This window comes from Carassius carassius, chromosome 36, assembly GCF_963082965.1.
Source record: "Carassius carassius chromosome 36, fCarCar2.1, whole genome shotgun sequence".
In the NCBI taxonomy this organism is placed as follows: domain Eukaryota; kingdom Metazoa; phylum Chordata; class Actinopteri; order Cypriniformes; family Cyprinidae; genus Carassius; species Carassius carassius.
This window is the reverse complement of record NC_081790.1, coordinates 6,311,466-6,325,221: the sequence shown is the minus strand read 5'-3', so window position 1 is coordinate 6,325,221 and position 13,756 is coordinate 6,311,466. Positions and strand designations below refer to the sequence as shown.

Genomic DNA, 13,756 nt, shown 5'->3' with positions numbered 1-13,756 from the left:
AAATAAAGTTGGGATTTCTTTATCAAGTGCACTAGGCTGCCTTAGGAAATAAAATATCTGATAAACAACCAATTAAATGTCAGCATCCTCTAAATTTATTGTAGTAGCATTTACAGTACACATTCCGAAATATGATCCAAACATAATCCAGAGATATTTTCAGTGTAGCTCACGTGTGATGCTGTTACAGGGTTTTAAGATACCATCTAGGAGTTTACTTGCATTCATAAAGTTGCAATTTCTCATTACAGTCGGCCCTTACATCTTCTTGATTGGCAAACCCATTTAGCTGAAACCCTTTAGCAGAACAAAGTGTGAGATTTCCAAGCTAATGAGATTCCTTGACTTTGGATAACAGGGTGCTGCACACATCCATGGCTCATGCGTACCATCAATTTCCCTGTCATGGCCGCCGTGCACAGGCTTATCTGAGTTGCGCAAGTAGCCGGTGTCACCTTCATCGTGACAATGACACAGTGGTCTGAAACAGACAGAGGGCTTTGGTGAATTTACATCTCTCCACCTGTCCCAGCATGGACTCTTATCTCCAATTTAAATATGATTTTTTGACCTTGCGGTGGCCGTGTAGTGTTCGACACAAACGAGACACACGTTCCTCTTCCATTTAGGATCGCAATGTCAACGCTGTGGTTTCATCCTGCCATAATGCCAATTAAAATCTGGCTCCATTGCAAATGGATATTAGATATGGCTCCCCTGCCCAGAGATCTGCAAATGGCATTCATACTGAACGGGCCTTTCAGTGGTCACTATATATAAACAGCGGAGGTCAAATGACAAAGCCAATGCCACTGGCCTACACTGCCAAGAAGAACAGCATCGCTGACCAATAGCATGCAGTATGTCTTATTTGGATACTGGTGTGCTGATGTCCCAACCAGGCTGCTTAATAGCTTAACTAGCCTTTTATAGAGCAAGCTATTTGACAGCTAAAGCTCTGCATGGTAATTAAAGCACTCCAGCTAAAATATCAAAAAGAACTCTCACAGTCTTAGATTTATTATTATCATTATTGTTTTGCTAATTTATTTTCACTTCTTTACAGTTCGGCCAAACTTAATAAAAAATAGTATTAATAATAAATGTTGTTGATGATGATATTATTATTAAAATACAGAAAATACAATATTGTATTGAACTACAATATTATATATATATATATATATATATATATATATATATATATATATATATATATATATATATATATATATATATATATATATATATATAACAGTTCTAATAATAATTTATTACAATTTAAATTACAATTTATTACTAATACTTATTATTGTTATTGCTGTTATTATTATTAATATATTTGTGTGCATATTTTATAATAATAATTACTATATAATATTAAATTATAAATTATAATAACCTAACATAATATTGTAACTTTATAAAAGTTTAACTCTGTCTGGAGATTGTAATTTTAATTTTAATAATAATAATAATAATATTTTGTATTATTATTAAAATACATTGTTATCATGTTACAAAATTATTAATAAATGCATTAATAGAAATTATAATTGCCATATTTTTATAATAATAATTACCGTACCTGTTACAGATGAGGTAGTGCTAAATGTAAAACAAAGGGAGAGAAGAGGATCTGGAACAAATAAGGAGTTTACTGATGATGAAGGAGGTACAGACTATATTAACAAGATAACATTTAGCATACATTCAACAACGACATCAACAACGATAAACAATCACGGACGAGGGTATTTATACACACAGAAGGTAATGAGGGAACAGGAGACAGGTGAGGATCAATCAATTAACTAAAACAAGAAAAGGAAGATGACGAAATAAGGAAACAAGTTCATAAACGTGACAGTTCGCCCCCTCCCGGAACGGTGCGTCCTCGCACCGCAAGAGGAATACCAGCGGAGGGAGGGTGGGGGTTCTGGAGGCCAGGAGCAGGTGACGAGGGAGCATGGAGGTAGGGACCAGGGCGGAGTGGATGGAGGGAGGAGCCAGGGAGGAGCCCGGAGCAGGAGGAGCCAGATGGTCCACCAGAGACCAGCCAGGACGGAGATCCATGGTGGAGTCGACGGCGGGAGGAGCCATGGTGAAGGGGCCGACGACACCAGGGGGCCGACAGGCGGAGACTGCACCGGTGGGTGAGGAGCCCAAGATGGAGCAGCACAGCCGCAGAGCCAGGGTGACATCGAGGATCCGGAGGGCCTAGGTGGAGCAGAAGGCTCAGCCGACCAAGGCGGAGGCGGGGTCCTGGGAGAGCGCTGTGGAGCCGGAGCGACCGAGGATGGAGGTGAAACCGGAGGGAAGGAGGAGCCTGACAGAGCCGGAGGGATGGAGTGACGAGGTGGAACCAGAGGAGAGGAGTCCCGAGGTGGCGGATGGTCGACGACTGACCAAGGTGGAGCCGGAGGGACGAGGGAGCCCGGTGGAGCAGGTGGGATGCCAGGCCACGGTGGAGACAAGGGAGCTAAGAGCCAAGGCGGAGCCGCTGGGTCGAAGGACCGAGGAGGAATCCAGGGCTTGGAGGCTGGAGGCGGAGACAGGGCCTTAACACGCCAAGGCGGAGCTGGAGCCTGGCAGTTCAGCGGCGAACCATCGCGCCCAGATGGCGCGGACTGAGGGTGAGCTGCGGGACTGACTGGCACCAGCGGAGATGAGGTCGATGAACGGGCTGGTCTAGGAGGAGGAGAGAGAGGAAGGCTGGGAGGAAACACAGGAGGATCAGGGCTGGACAGAACCAGCGGAAGTGGAGTAGAGGGCCTGGCAGGTTTAGGAGGAGGTGGGAGAGGGAGGCTGGGAGGGAATACAGGAGACACAGAAATTTCAGAGCTGGGCGGAACCAGCGGAGACACAGGAAATTCAGAGCTGGGCGGAACCAGCAGGGACACAGAAAATTCAGAGCTGGGCGGAACCAGTGGAGACACAGGAAATTCAGAGCGGGGCGGAACCAGCAGAGAGACAGAAATTCAGAGCTGGACAGAACCAGCGGAGAGACAGAAAATTCATAGCTGGGCGGAACCAGCGGAGAAACAGAAAATTCAGGGCTGGACGGAACCAGCGGAGAAACAGAAAATTCAGGGCTGGACGGAACCAGCGGAGAAACAGAAAATTCAGGGCTGGACGGAACCAGCGGAAAAACAGAAAACTCAGGGCTGGGCGGAACCAGCGGAGAAACAGAAAATTCAGGGCTGGGCAGAACCAGCGGAGAAACAGAAAATTCATAGCTGGACGGAACCAGCGGAGAAACAGAAAATTCAGGGCTGGGCGGAACCAGCGGAGAAACAGAAAATTCAGGGCTGGACGGAACCAGTGGAGAAACAGAAAATTCATGGCTGGGCAGAACCGGAGGAGGTAGGTAGGAGTGGGAGACTGAGAGGGTACACAGGGGGATCAGGGCTGGACAGAACCAGCGGAGAAACAGGAAGATTAGGGATTACCTCCATAGACCAGTCCATTAGATCCATAAGTTGCTCCATATTTCCCGAGACCGGATACAGCTCACCCTCAGTCGCAGGAGTGTGGGCAGGGCTTTCCTCCACGCCCTCGATCTCCACGAGGACTCCCATGATGCACAGTGTTGCCGGCTCACACACCTGGTCAGTCGCGCTGGGCTCTGGCTCCATGTGGCTTGATGGTGGCTGGCTGGTCTCTGGGTCGGGAGTGGGGCTGGAGGTAGGGACCAGGGCGGATGTTGCTAATAGTCCATGCAGATCAATTCTTCTCCAGCACCCACTCCACAAAAGCGGCGAAATCCTCTCGGGGACCGTTCGCTGGTAGGCGTGCCTTACTCCGCTCGCTCAGGTCGGTGTAGTAGAAGTTTGAGAGCGAGCGGTCGGGGAAGTGGGTAAGGCATGCCAGATCGAGAAAGTCCCTGGTATGGTCTTCCAGCGAACGGTCCAGTTGCTCCAGGCACAGGAGATGGACTGCTGGGATGGCCATTCCGGGAGAGGAGGAAAAAAAAAAAAGCAAAAAATAAATGAAAGAAAAAACGCCGTTAAATTAACTATACTGTTTAGGTCCGTGATTCTGTTACAGATAGGTAGTGCTAAACGTAAAACAAAGGGAGAGAAGAGGATCTGGAACAAATAAGGAGTTTACTGATGATGAAGGAGGTACAGACTATATTAACAAGATAAAATTTAGCATACATTCAACAACGACATCAACAATGATAAACAATCACGGAGGAGGAGGAACTGAATAGAACGGGTATTTATACACACAGAAGGTAATGAGGGAACAGGAGACAGGTGAGGATCAATCAATTAACTAAAACAAGAAAAGGAAGATGACCAAATAAGGAAACAAGTTCATAAACGTGACAGTACCATATTAAATAAATTGAGAAATTAGAAAGCAGCAACAATATTAATTTTGTTAATAGTAGTAGTAGTAGTAATAATAATAATAATAAATATAGCTGCAAGCAGCAACTACGGGGCCAAGCACTCCACCGGCAAATTGAGGGGCTAAGCTTGACATGGAGCATCACACCAAATGCAACAATGAGCAATTACAGCAATTTTAGGATGATTGTAATCGAAATGGCGAAAAAATCATAAATACAACCTCTCGTAGCATGATTTATTGGCTTATCAAGTGTGACCAATAGGTGGCGCTGTTATCAAATTGATATGGTGTGTTCTGTGTGACTGACATTGACACACACTAAGTTTGATGTCAATATGCCAAAGCATTGCAGAGCTACAACTACAAGTGCCATTTTAGCATCATGCCTCAAATTCGTTGCTGTAGTATGCGAAAACGGATTTGTCTATCGACACAAAATCCATAACATTTTGTCAGCACAGTCTCTAGATTATCTCACTAGATTTTGGTGAAAATCGGACCAATGATTGATCAGGAAGTATGGCCAATTTTGGCATAATTGGTATCGATGTTCTCGGCATGACCCAAAGAATATAGGGAGACCATTTTCAATTCAATAGTCTAATCTATTCAAAAGTTATTAGCATTTTTTTGATATTTCATTATAACTCTTGACCACAAGGTGGCTCTGCCACCAAACTTTTTGAGTACCTTCAGAGCATGGAGCCGAATATTTTTGTAATTTTTGTAGCGATACGATAATGCGTTCAAAAAATAAAACATAATTAAAAATGACCGACACGGGAAATCTGGATACCATTCGACTCAACATGACTCACTGAATCTAAAGAGACCAGTTGTGTGATTTTTGGCCAAACCATTCAGAAGTTATATGCAAAAATATGCATTTTTCATATCTCCTGACCACATTTTTTGTGGACTAACTAAGACTAACCGTCTAGGACGAGTTTGAAAAAGTAGGTTTTTTTTGAAAAATTGAAAATAGCGAAAAAACTAAACTTTGAATTTTTGGCCCCTAATAATACTTATAATAGTATAATTATAAACCAGTATAGCTGTAATCACTGGTTTTATGAGAGATCTTAAATATTTATTTTCTGTCTCAGCTCTTGCACTGTCTGACTCATTGCCGATCCTATCTGCTGTTCCATTTGCAAAGAAAAGCAAAAGAAAGCCAATTAATGGAAGATAACCATGCACCAGCGTCCTTATCTCTCATCAGTCCACTCATCTGTGGCTTTGCAATAGCAGATCTCTTATGATCAGCAGATCAAACCGGCACATGGATGAGATCAGACCCAGAGAGCATCCACGGCATGTGCTTGTGTGCTGAGCAGAGAGTTCTTTCAAAGTGCAAGATCAAAGAAGATCGGCAGGAGAGCGCTTCAAGGAGAAGTTTCTCTGATGTGAGGTCAATGTTCACCTTATTCACCTGATGTCACTTCTGATAGCAGTTTAGGTATAAACACAGCCATTTTTCCTGGCATTTACAGAGCATTCCACAGCAGGAGAGTGAAACGAGGATCTTCTTCAAAACGGCATAAACAGCTAGAATCCCTGGACAGAACAGCAGTCCTGTTTTGTAATGCTTTACGAATACATGTTGTTGTGTGATTGATTGCAAAGCTTAAACAAGTGGATTGTTTGTTGGATGCTACAAGACATCTAAAGCCAGGTGCACACCTGTTTTTTTGTCCTTCCTTATGATTGCCGCTTGTCAGATTCTTCAGTGCCCCCGAGATTGAAACTCAAATCAGACTGCCACATCAACAGCCTTTTATATGTCAGTTTGTGTGAGATATATCTTGTGACTTTGGTCATGACTGACAGTGTTGACGTAGGTGATAATTCACAGCATTGATGTTCTCAATGTTTTCCTTGAAAAAATAGAAAAGCGTCTAAAATTTGTTGTTGCTGTGCGAAAAAGGAAAGGTTGTTTTAATTGTATGATCATGATGTGAGGAGAATGCTAAATAAGGACATTTATATTGCGCATTATATTAAATAAATAACTCTTAACATGGATTTTTATGCAACAGAAATATTTTATTATTGCTAAATACATTCAATATATTCTCTCTCTCTCTCTCTCTCTCTCTCTCTCTCTCTCTCTCTCTCTCTATATATATATATATATATATATATAAAATGTTAATACAAAAAACATTTTGACCTCAAATCATCTTGCCTATTCTCATCTTCCCTCGTAGCAAATTGGGAGATCTGTATTATCATTCGCCGCGCACAAGCACCACAGGCTATCCTCCCTAACCAGGTGACTTTGCAATTTGGTGGAACAAAGCACTTTTTGGGTAGCTGTGTTATCGCTTCACTTTGAGGGGCAGCCACAAGCACCTGAGACGCTGGAGAGATGCAGACAGGCTGGGCGGATTGTTTCTGACATCTAATATAACCCTGCCAGAGCCCAGCACAACTTGAATGTGATGACCGCTTCTGCGAGAAGAAATGGAAAAAAGAGAGAGTGGTGATAAACAAACCTAATCTTGCCAAAGCATTTCTGTTCGCACGCTGATAATAAACCTGAACATGGATTAGCTTTCTGTGTTTTCGCACAAGACGTAGTGGAGAGGAAAAATCTGAACGAGCCTAGTATTAACACAAAGAAAAGAAACCAACAGATAGTGAAAGGTAATAAAAAGGAAAGAAAGAAGAGGAAAGTAAATAGAAAATAAAAAAGGTAGTGAAAAGGAGAGGAAAACCTTAGGAAAAGGAATAGAACAGAATAGGAAAGGTAAAATGAGGAAAGAAAGAAAGAAAGAAAGAAAGAAAGAAAGAAAGAAAGAAAGAAAGAAAGAAAGAAAGAAAGAAAAGATGAAGGGAACTGGAATGAAAGGGACAGGAAAAAAGAAAACTGGACAGTAAATGGAAATAATCTAAAAAAGAAAAAGTGAGGAAAAGGAAAAGCACAACAGGAAGGGGAAATGGAATGAAGGAAGGAAGACTGAAAGATGAAAGTGATGGAAATGTGAAACTGAAAGATCACAGTTTGAAAATGAACAATATGAATGTGACAAGAAAAAGAATAAGGTGGCAGGAGAGGAGAGGAGAGGAGAGGAGAGGAGAGGAGAGGAGAGGAGAGGAGAGGAGAGGAGAGGAGAGGAGAGGAGAGGAGAGGAGAGGAGAGGAGAGGAGAGGAGAGGAGAGGAGAGGAGAGGAGAGGAGAGGAAAGGAAGAGGGAATGAAAAGGAAAGAGGAAGGAAGGAATGAAGGAAGGAAGGAAGGAAAGAATATGAAAATAAATCGGAACAAAACACAAAAGGAGAAAGAAGGGACAGGAAAGATGGGCAAGGAAAAAAGGGGGGTGGGGCCAGGGAAGGAAAGAAGGAAGGAAAGCAAAAAGAAAGAAAAGGATTATGCAAAAAATGTCAAATTCAGGAACACTGGCACGTCCAGGAATAGGCTGCTAAATCATGTGTCAATGGCCTTTTTGAAGTGGATATATAAACATGCTGCTGACACTAAAAGGACGCCAGCTGTCATTCACACAGACGGCTGAAACATTTCAGCATTACCTCAGTGGGAATCATGAAGTCCATGTAAGCAAGCTTTATGAAATCCTTTCAGGATGATGTGAGTTTATCTGCTCTGGCAGTACCAATGATGTTTGTGCTTTAAGCCACATGCCCAAAACAGCTTGACTTCCCTGTGGCATCTCACCACCTAAGGACTGCTCCTTTAAAAGCCTCTGCACTTCCCAAACCACCAACTAAAAATTATTACTTTGTGAGTTCAGCGTAAATCAACGCACTGCAAACACAGTCTTGAAAACAGGCCTTATCATCCTCTGACAGACACACTACATTTGTAATCAATGTAGAACAAGAAGTGACATCGTTTTTTGTTTTCACCCTCATTTTCGTTGCTACCCGCCGTTTTACCGCAGCGTCCCTGGCCTGCAGTGTGTAAGATGCTGTTTATTCACAGGTGCTGTCGTCACCAGGCTGTGACAATCCGTTAAACCAAACAGGCTGATCCCCTGATTCCACTTCCTGAATATGTGTGTGTGTATGTGTGTGTGTGTGTGTGTGTGTGTGTGCGTGTGTGTGTGTGTGTGTCTATGTAAGCAGACTCTGATTAAAATGGATGAGATTCTGGAGTTTTTGGCCTCCAGCTCGTGTTTTTCCAAAGTTTCAATATATGTTTGTGTAAGTGTAGGGTGGCCATCTGTCCAGTTTTAGGCTTTTTTTAAATGCTATGTCCAACTACCTGCACAGCCTCAAGTCGGACACTAATTTTTCCTCCTATTAAAATCATAACTATTTTATACTTTATCCAATGGTATATAATTACTAAATAAATAGATTTAAAATATGGGCTAAGTTTGAACTAATATTAAGTGATATTTTTAAAATATTAATAAAAAAAACGTTGCAAAATGACAGCATTTCCATTAACTGATGTTATGTGACTAAAATGTAATTTTTCCTTTTTATGGTAAGTCATGACGACCGATGTTGGTAGGTTTACGTATATCGCAGCCACCACACTAGGCTTGAAAGGATACGTACAGTGGGCAGGTATCTTTTGTGAAGCAGCACGGAGAGCCACTTCTGAAATGGGATTTGCAATATTTTATAAAAATGTTGATTTAAAAAACGATTGCAAAATTACGCAGTTTCCATTAACCAAGGTTGTTGATGAAACAGAATTTTTTCCTTTCGTGATAAGACATGGCAATTGATGTTGGTAAGTTTACATATATTTTTGCAAAAACTCCCATATGTCGCAAAAAAAACACCTCGCATGTTTTTTCAGGCAATTCGAAAAAATTTATATTTTGGGCTATATTATACCCCTTATTTACACGGCACACGTCTGCAGCAGATTACGACTCTGACTCAGCAACTCAGCACCCAGAACCGATTGCAGCCACTTTAGTAACTGCTGGTTTATACCAGTTGCAGCACGTTTTAGAAGCGTCCGAGAAGCAACTGCTTCACTAAAGATACATACATACATATCTTTCGATTAAAACAATTATGACTAGTGCTGTGGCTGCAACAAACCTAGACCTACCAATATCTGTCGCCATGACTTATCACGACAGGAAAAAAAACCTACATTTTAGTCACATATCTACCATTTTTTTATTGATATTTATAAAATAATCCAAAATTTTTATGCAAATCTCTAATGGAAACCCAGCTAGTGACTTGTTGCCACCTACTGGCAGTTTAATTTCATATTCAAAATATTTTGGATTTTTTAATGCATAACATTAATATTATAACATTATTTATCTAGGTGTAAACAGTCTCTGTAAATACATCTACATTTTGCCTGATTTAATTTGTTTTCACTGTATCCTACAAAGTGTCCTCCTTTTTAGTGCTATAAAAATGGCCACCCATGTAAGAGTCTTCTTCCTGGTAAGCTGCTGTCCAAGCGTCTCAACTAGTTCTAAAAATGTACACTATGGAGGATTTCTCATGCACGCTAGTCTAAAGTATGTGTGTGAAAATAAACACAGTCACAGTGTCTCAGAAAGGAAGCCCATATCAGTGCATTTGCCCTGATGCCCAGTGACTCACTGTATCTCTACAAGAAGTTGATGGCACTAGCAACGCCACCGACTGACTGACCACAGGTCACTCTTAGTCATATTATAAATATTCAGCACTCTCACTGACTCGTCCAGATTAGAAACATAATGTGGGGGATTCACTAGGAATAAATTGTGTGCAAATTTATTTGCATTGTTTTACCATTGCCTGAATTATGCAAATTATGGCACAGCGTTGACTAGTCCAGCCAACTAGCAGGGCCCTCATTTATCAACAGTTCATGCGTTATTGAACTGAACTGCACCAACACTGAACTGACTGGAGCTCAATAATGGATGGATTTTGATTTGTTTCAGTTTGCGTTATTGATTCTTTTACTCTCCTGATTAACATTGTGAAGCTCCTTTAATACAAGCTCTATTGTCCAAAGCATTATTAAATTAAAGGTGACTTCACTATTTAAAGACTTACACTTCAAAACTATTTTAGCACTTAAAAATGGATTACAAGTGTCTGGTAAGGATGGTAAGGAAATTAATGTCTTGGCACTGAAAATACCCCTCTTAGTGATTCCACCCCGTTGTGTTCTAGCACTCCAGTCTTCATATATGAGACACAACGTCTCTTCAGGGACGTATTCTAAAATCAGCATGGTCAAGCTAAAGCAGTCTGTACCATCTTAGTGTCCCACAGCCTGAAGACATCAGCTCTTAAATTCTCTAGGCCTCTGTCTAAGAGACAATGATAAAGACTTCCTGTCGGGACTGTAAGTAGCCATAGGTCTAGCCATCTCCCCGCCGCAGATTTACCAGAGTGAGACGGGGAGGTTTTGGAACATTAGTCTAATTGCTTGGTGCTTGAATTGTCCTTTCAAGCAGTTTCACCCACACTGATGAAGGATCACACGGTCGTCTGTTCTGTCCTGTTTCTATTCTGTTTCTGTGCTTCTGCATTTCCCACTCACTACCATCACATACTGTAACTGTTTTCCATGTTAAACAATCTGATTATGGAAATAAACATTAAAAGTGCTGTATTCTACATGTTTACAGTACTTACGGGCACCAATTTAGGAATAAGCATGTTGTTTTTTGCAACTGTGCTGCTCAGATTTCTAAGAAAATGAATTGTTATCATTGGCTAAAATGAAAAACACTGCTTTTCTTACATTTTCCATCTGTGAAAGGGATACTACATTTGTCAGATCATGCACTGTTAATCTGTCCTGCAATGCAATCCATTCAATCTAACCTTCCATATCAAATGAACTGAAATCAATTATTTCTGATCATGGAGATGTTTTTACCCAAATTGAGATTAAAAATTGTTTTTATTTATTTTGGTTGATGTTATTGAGAAAATATACTACTGTCAAAAGTTGTAAGATTTATGTATTTATTTTTATTTATTTATTTTCAAAGAATTTTACACTTTTATTCAGCATTAAATTGATAAAAAAAATATTGAAGACATTGTTAATACTGTAAAAATTAACAGTAGATGTAAATTAATAGTAAAAATTATTTTTGAAATTTTACAGAATAATTCTATTTCAAATGCTGTTCTTTTAAACTTTCTAGTCATCAAGTAATAGTAATAATAAAAATACTACTACTACTACTACTAATAATAAAAATTTTAATTATTAATATTAATTACATTTTTGTATTTTCTTATGAATAATTATTCTTTTTATTTATTTATTATATTTTATTTATATATTAATATTAAATAACATATAGATTTTTTTATTTAATATTATATTAAGTGAAAGATACATCATCATCAGTGATGTATTTGTTTTCACGTTTCACAAAAATATTAGGCAGGACAACTGTTTACAACATTAATAAAAAATGCTGCTTGAGCAGCAAATCAGCATGATTTCTGAAGGATCATGTGACACTGAAGACTGGAGAAATTCGTTCTGCATTTTATAATATATAAAAATAGTAAACAGTTTTCTTATTATTGAAATAATATTTCAAAATGTTACTATAATTTTATAAAACCTCAACATGCTTCTTTTTACAAATAGAGAGTATGACGTGCTGTCATACAGACTCTCATTCTAAGTATTATTAAAACACCTCTCAACCTAGTCTGGCATGAACGGCTCAAATAGTTCCTATATCAAATGAAGGCCCGCCTTCTAAAATACGAAATGTGCTGTGATTGGTTAGCTGGACCATTGTGTGTTGTAATTAGCTCCACTCTGCGCCTGATTGGGAAATGTCACAGCCCTTACCATAGCCGCCTGCTTCCAGTTTCAGTGTAAATATTGCATCAAAATCAAATAAATTTGAGCATGTTTAAACTCGATGATGATTGTAACTACTCTAAGTTCGTCTGCCTTGGGAAACTAGCATGTCTCCGACACAGTGATAACACTCGTTGCCCTCTCTAGTGCAGCTCAACCAGGTCTCCTCCAATTTGTCAGTGTTTGTGATATCACAGATCCCGGAAGATATGCGCTGTAGTCCTAACGAGTCGTTTGTTGTAGTTTTTGAAAAGATCTTTTTAATGCCCAAACAGCAACATTACAGACTAACTAAAGTTGAAAAAGTGAAGAAGCATAATAGGACACCTTTAATCAATCTTAAAAGTACACTTATAGAGATTAGATAAAACAACTCGTACAGACATGGAGTTCATATATCTAACAGCATTTATTGATTAATCATGAATAAGAGAGCTGATATAGATATGTAAGTCAATCAATAAATAAGTTTAAAAATAGATTGCTCTGGGACAGATATAGACTGTCTTGGTATAATTTCCTGTGACGGTATGGAGCGGGCAGTCTGTGTAGCTACAGAAAGCAAACGTAATTGAGTTTATGTGTAACCAGAGATAGGTAACAGGGAGCAGGTGCTGGATTAGACATTCCTGCTCTGACGTCATCAGCTGAGTTGGCAGACAGGAAGTGTTCATCCGCACGCACCACCTGCCCACAGACAATGACCCAGCACAATTCCCTGTGTGCGTGTGGATGTGTTAACACAGGGTTTATCTGAAAGACTCATCACCAAATCATGCATGAATTAAAAAGATCATTTCATCATACGCCTACACAGAGGGGCATTTTATTGCTCAAGGTTGCTCTTTCATAGCTCAGGTAAAAGTTCTGAGTTTTGTTTCATTTAAGGAGCAATTCCTTGGGGGGTGTAAAAATAGAAACAGATGAAACAATAGCAATATGTCTTGAATTAATTTGATGAAATGTAAGTATAAAATTCTCTGACTTTCGATTTTGGATGCAAAATAAAAAGAACACAACAAAATACTAATTTAAACCATTTCTAGTTCATAAACTACTCTGATTTGCATTTAGTCATTAAACACACTTGCACTACCCTTCAAAAGTAAAAAGGCTGACCTTAGTTGATCAAATATGCATGAAAATACTAATATTAAATAGTAAATATTATTACTATTTAAAATAACTTTCTATTTGAATATATTTTAAAATGTTATTTTATTCCTGTGATGCAAAGCTGATTTCCCCCCTGCATCATTATCACAGTTTTCAGTGTTACATGATCCTTCAGAAATCATTCTAATTATGTTAAAAGAACAGCATTTTATTTAAAATAGAAATATTTTGCATGAATATATTTCATTATTATATTCTCATCGCTGTTATTTTGATCAATTTAATGTCTTTGTTGAATAATTAAAAACGATGATCAAAATAATTTACAATAATAATACAATATTTTCAGCCAATAATTTGTAAAGAAAATGTTTTTGCATTTATTGGTAAAAATAAATAATTGTGTTTGTTTGTTTGTTTGTTTGTTTGTTAAGAAGCAGGAGACTAACTCCGGTGGTGTGCAATGTAGTGTCACTGAGGTCAAAACACC

General features: G+C 39.4%; 1 protein-coding gene across 1 annotated transcript in view; it reads left to right on the top strand.

The window, feature by feature from the left end:
• Positions 1–13,756, top strand: part of LOC132117001 (potassium/sodium hyperpolarization-activated cyclic nucleotide-gated channel 1-like) — a 98,746-nt gene that overhangs the window by 66,200 nt on the left and 18,790 nt on the right. The window lies entirely within an intron of this gene.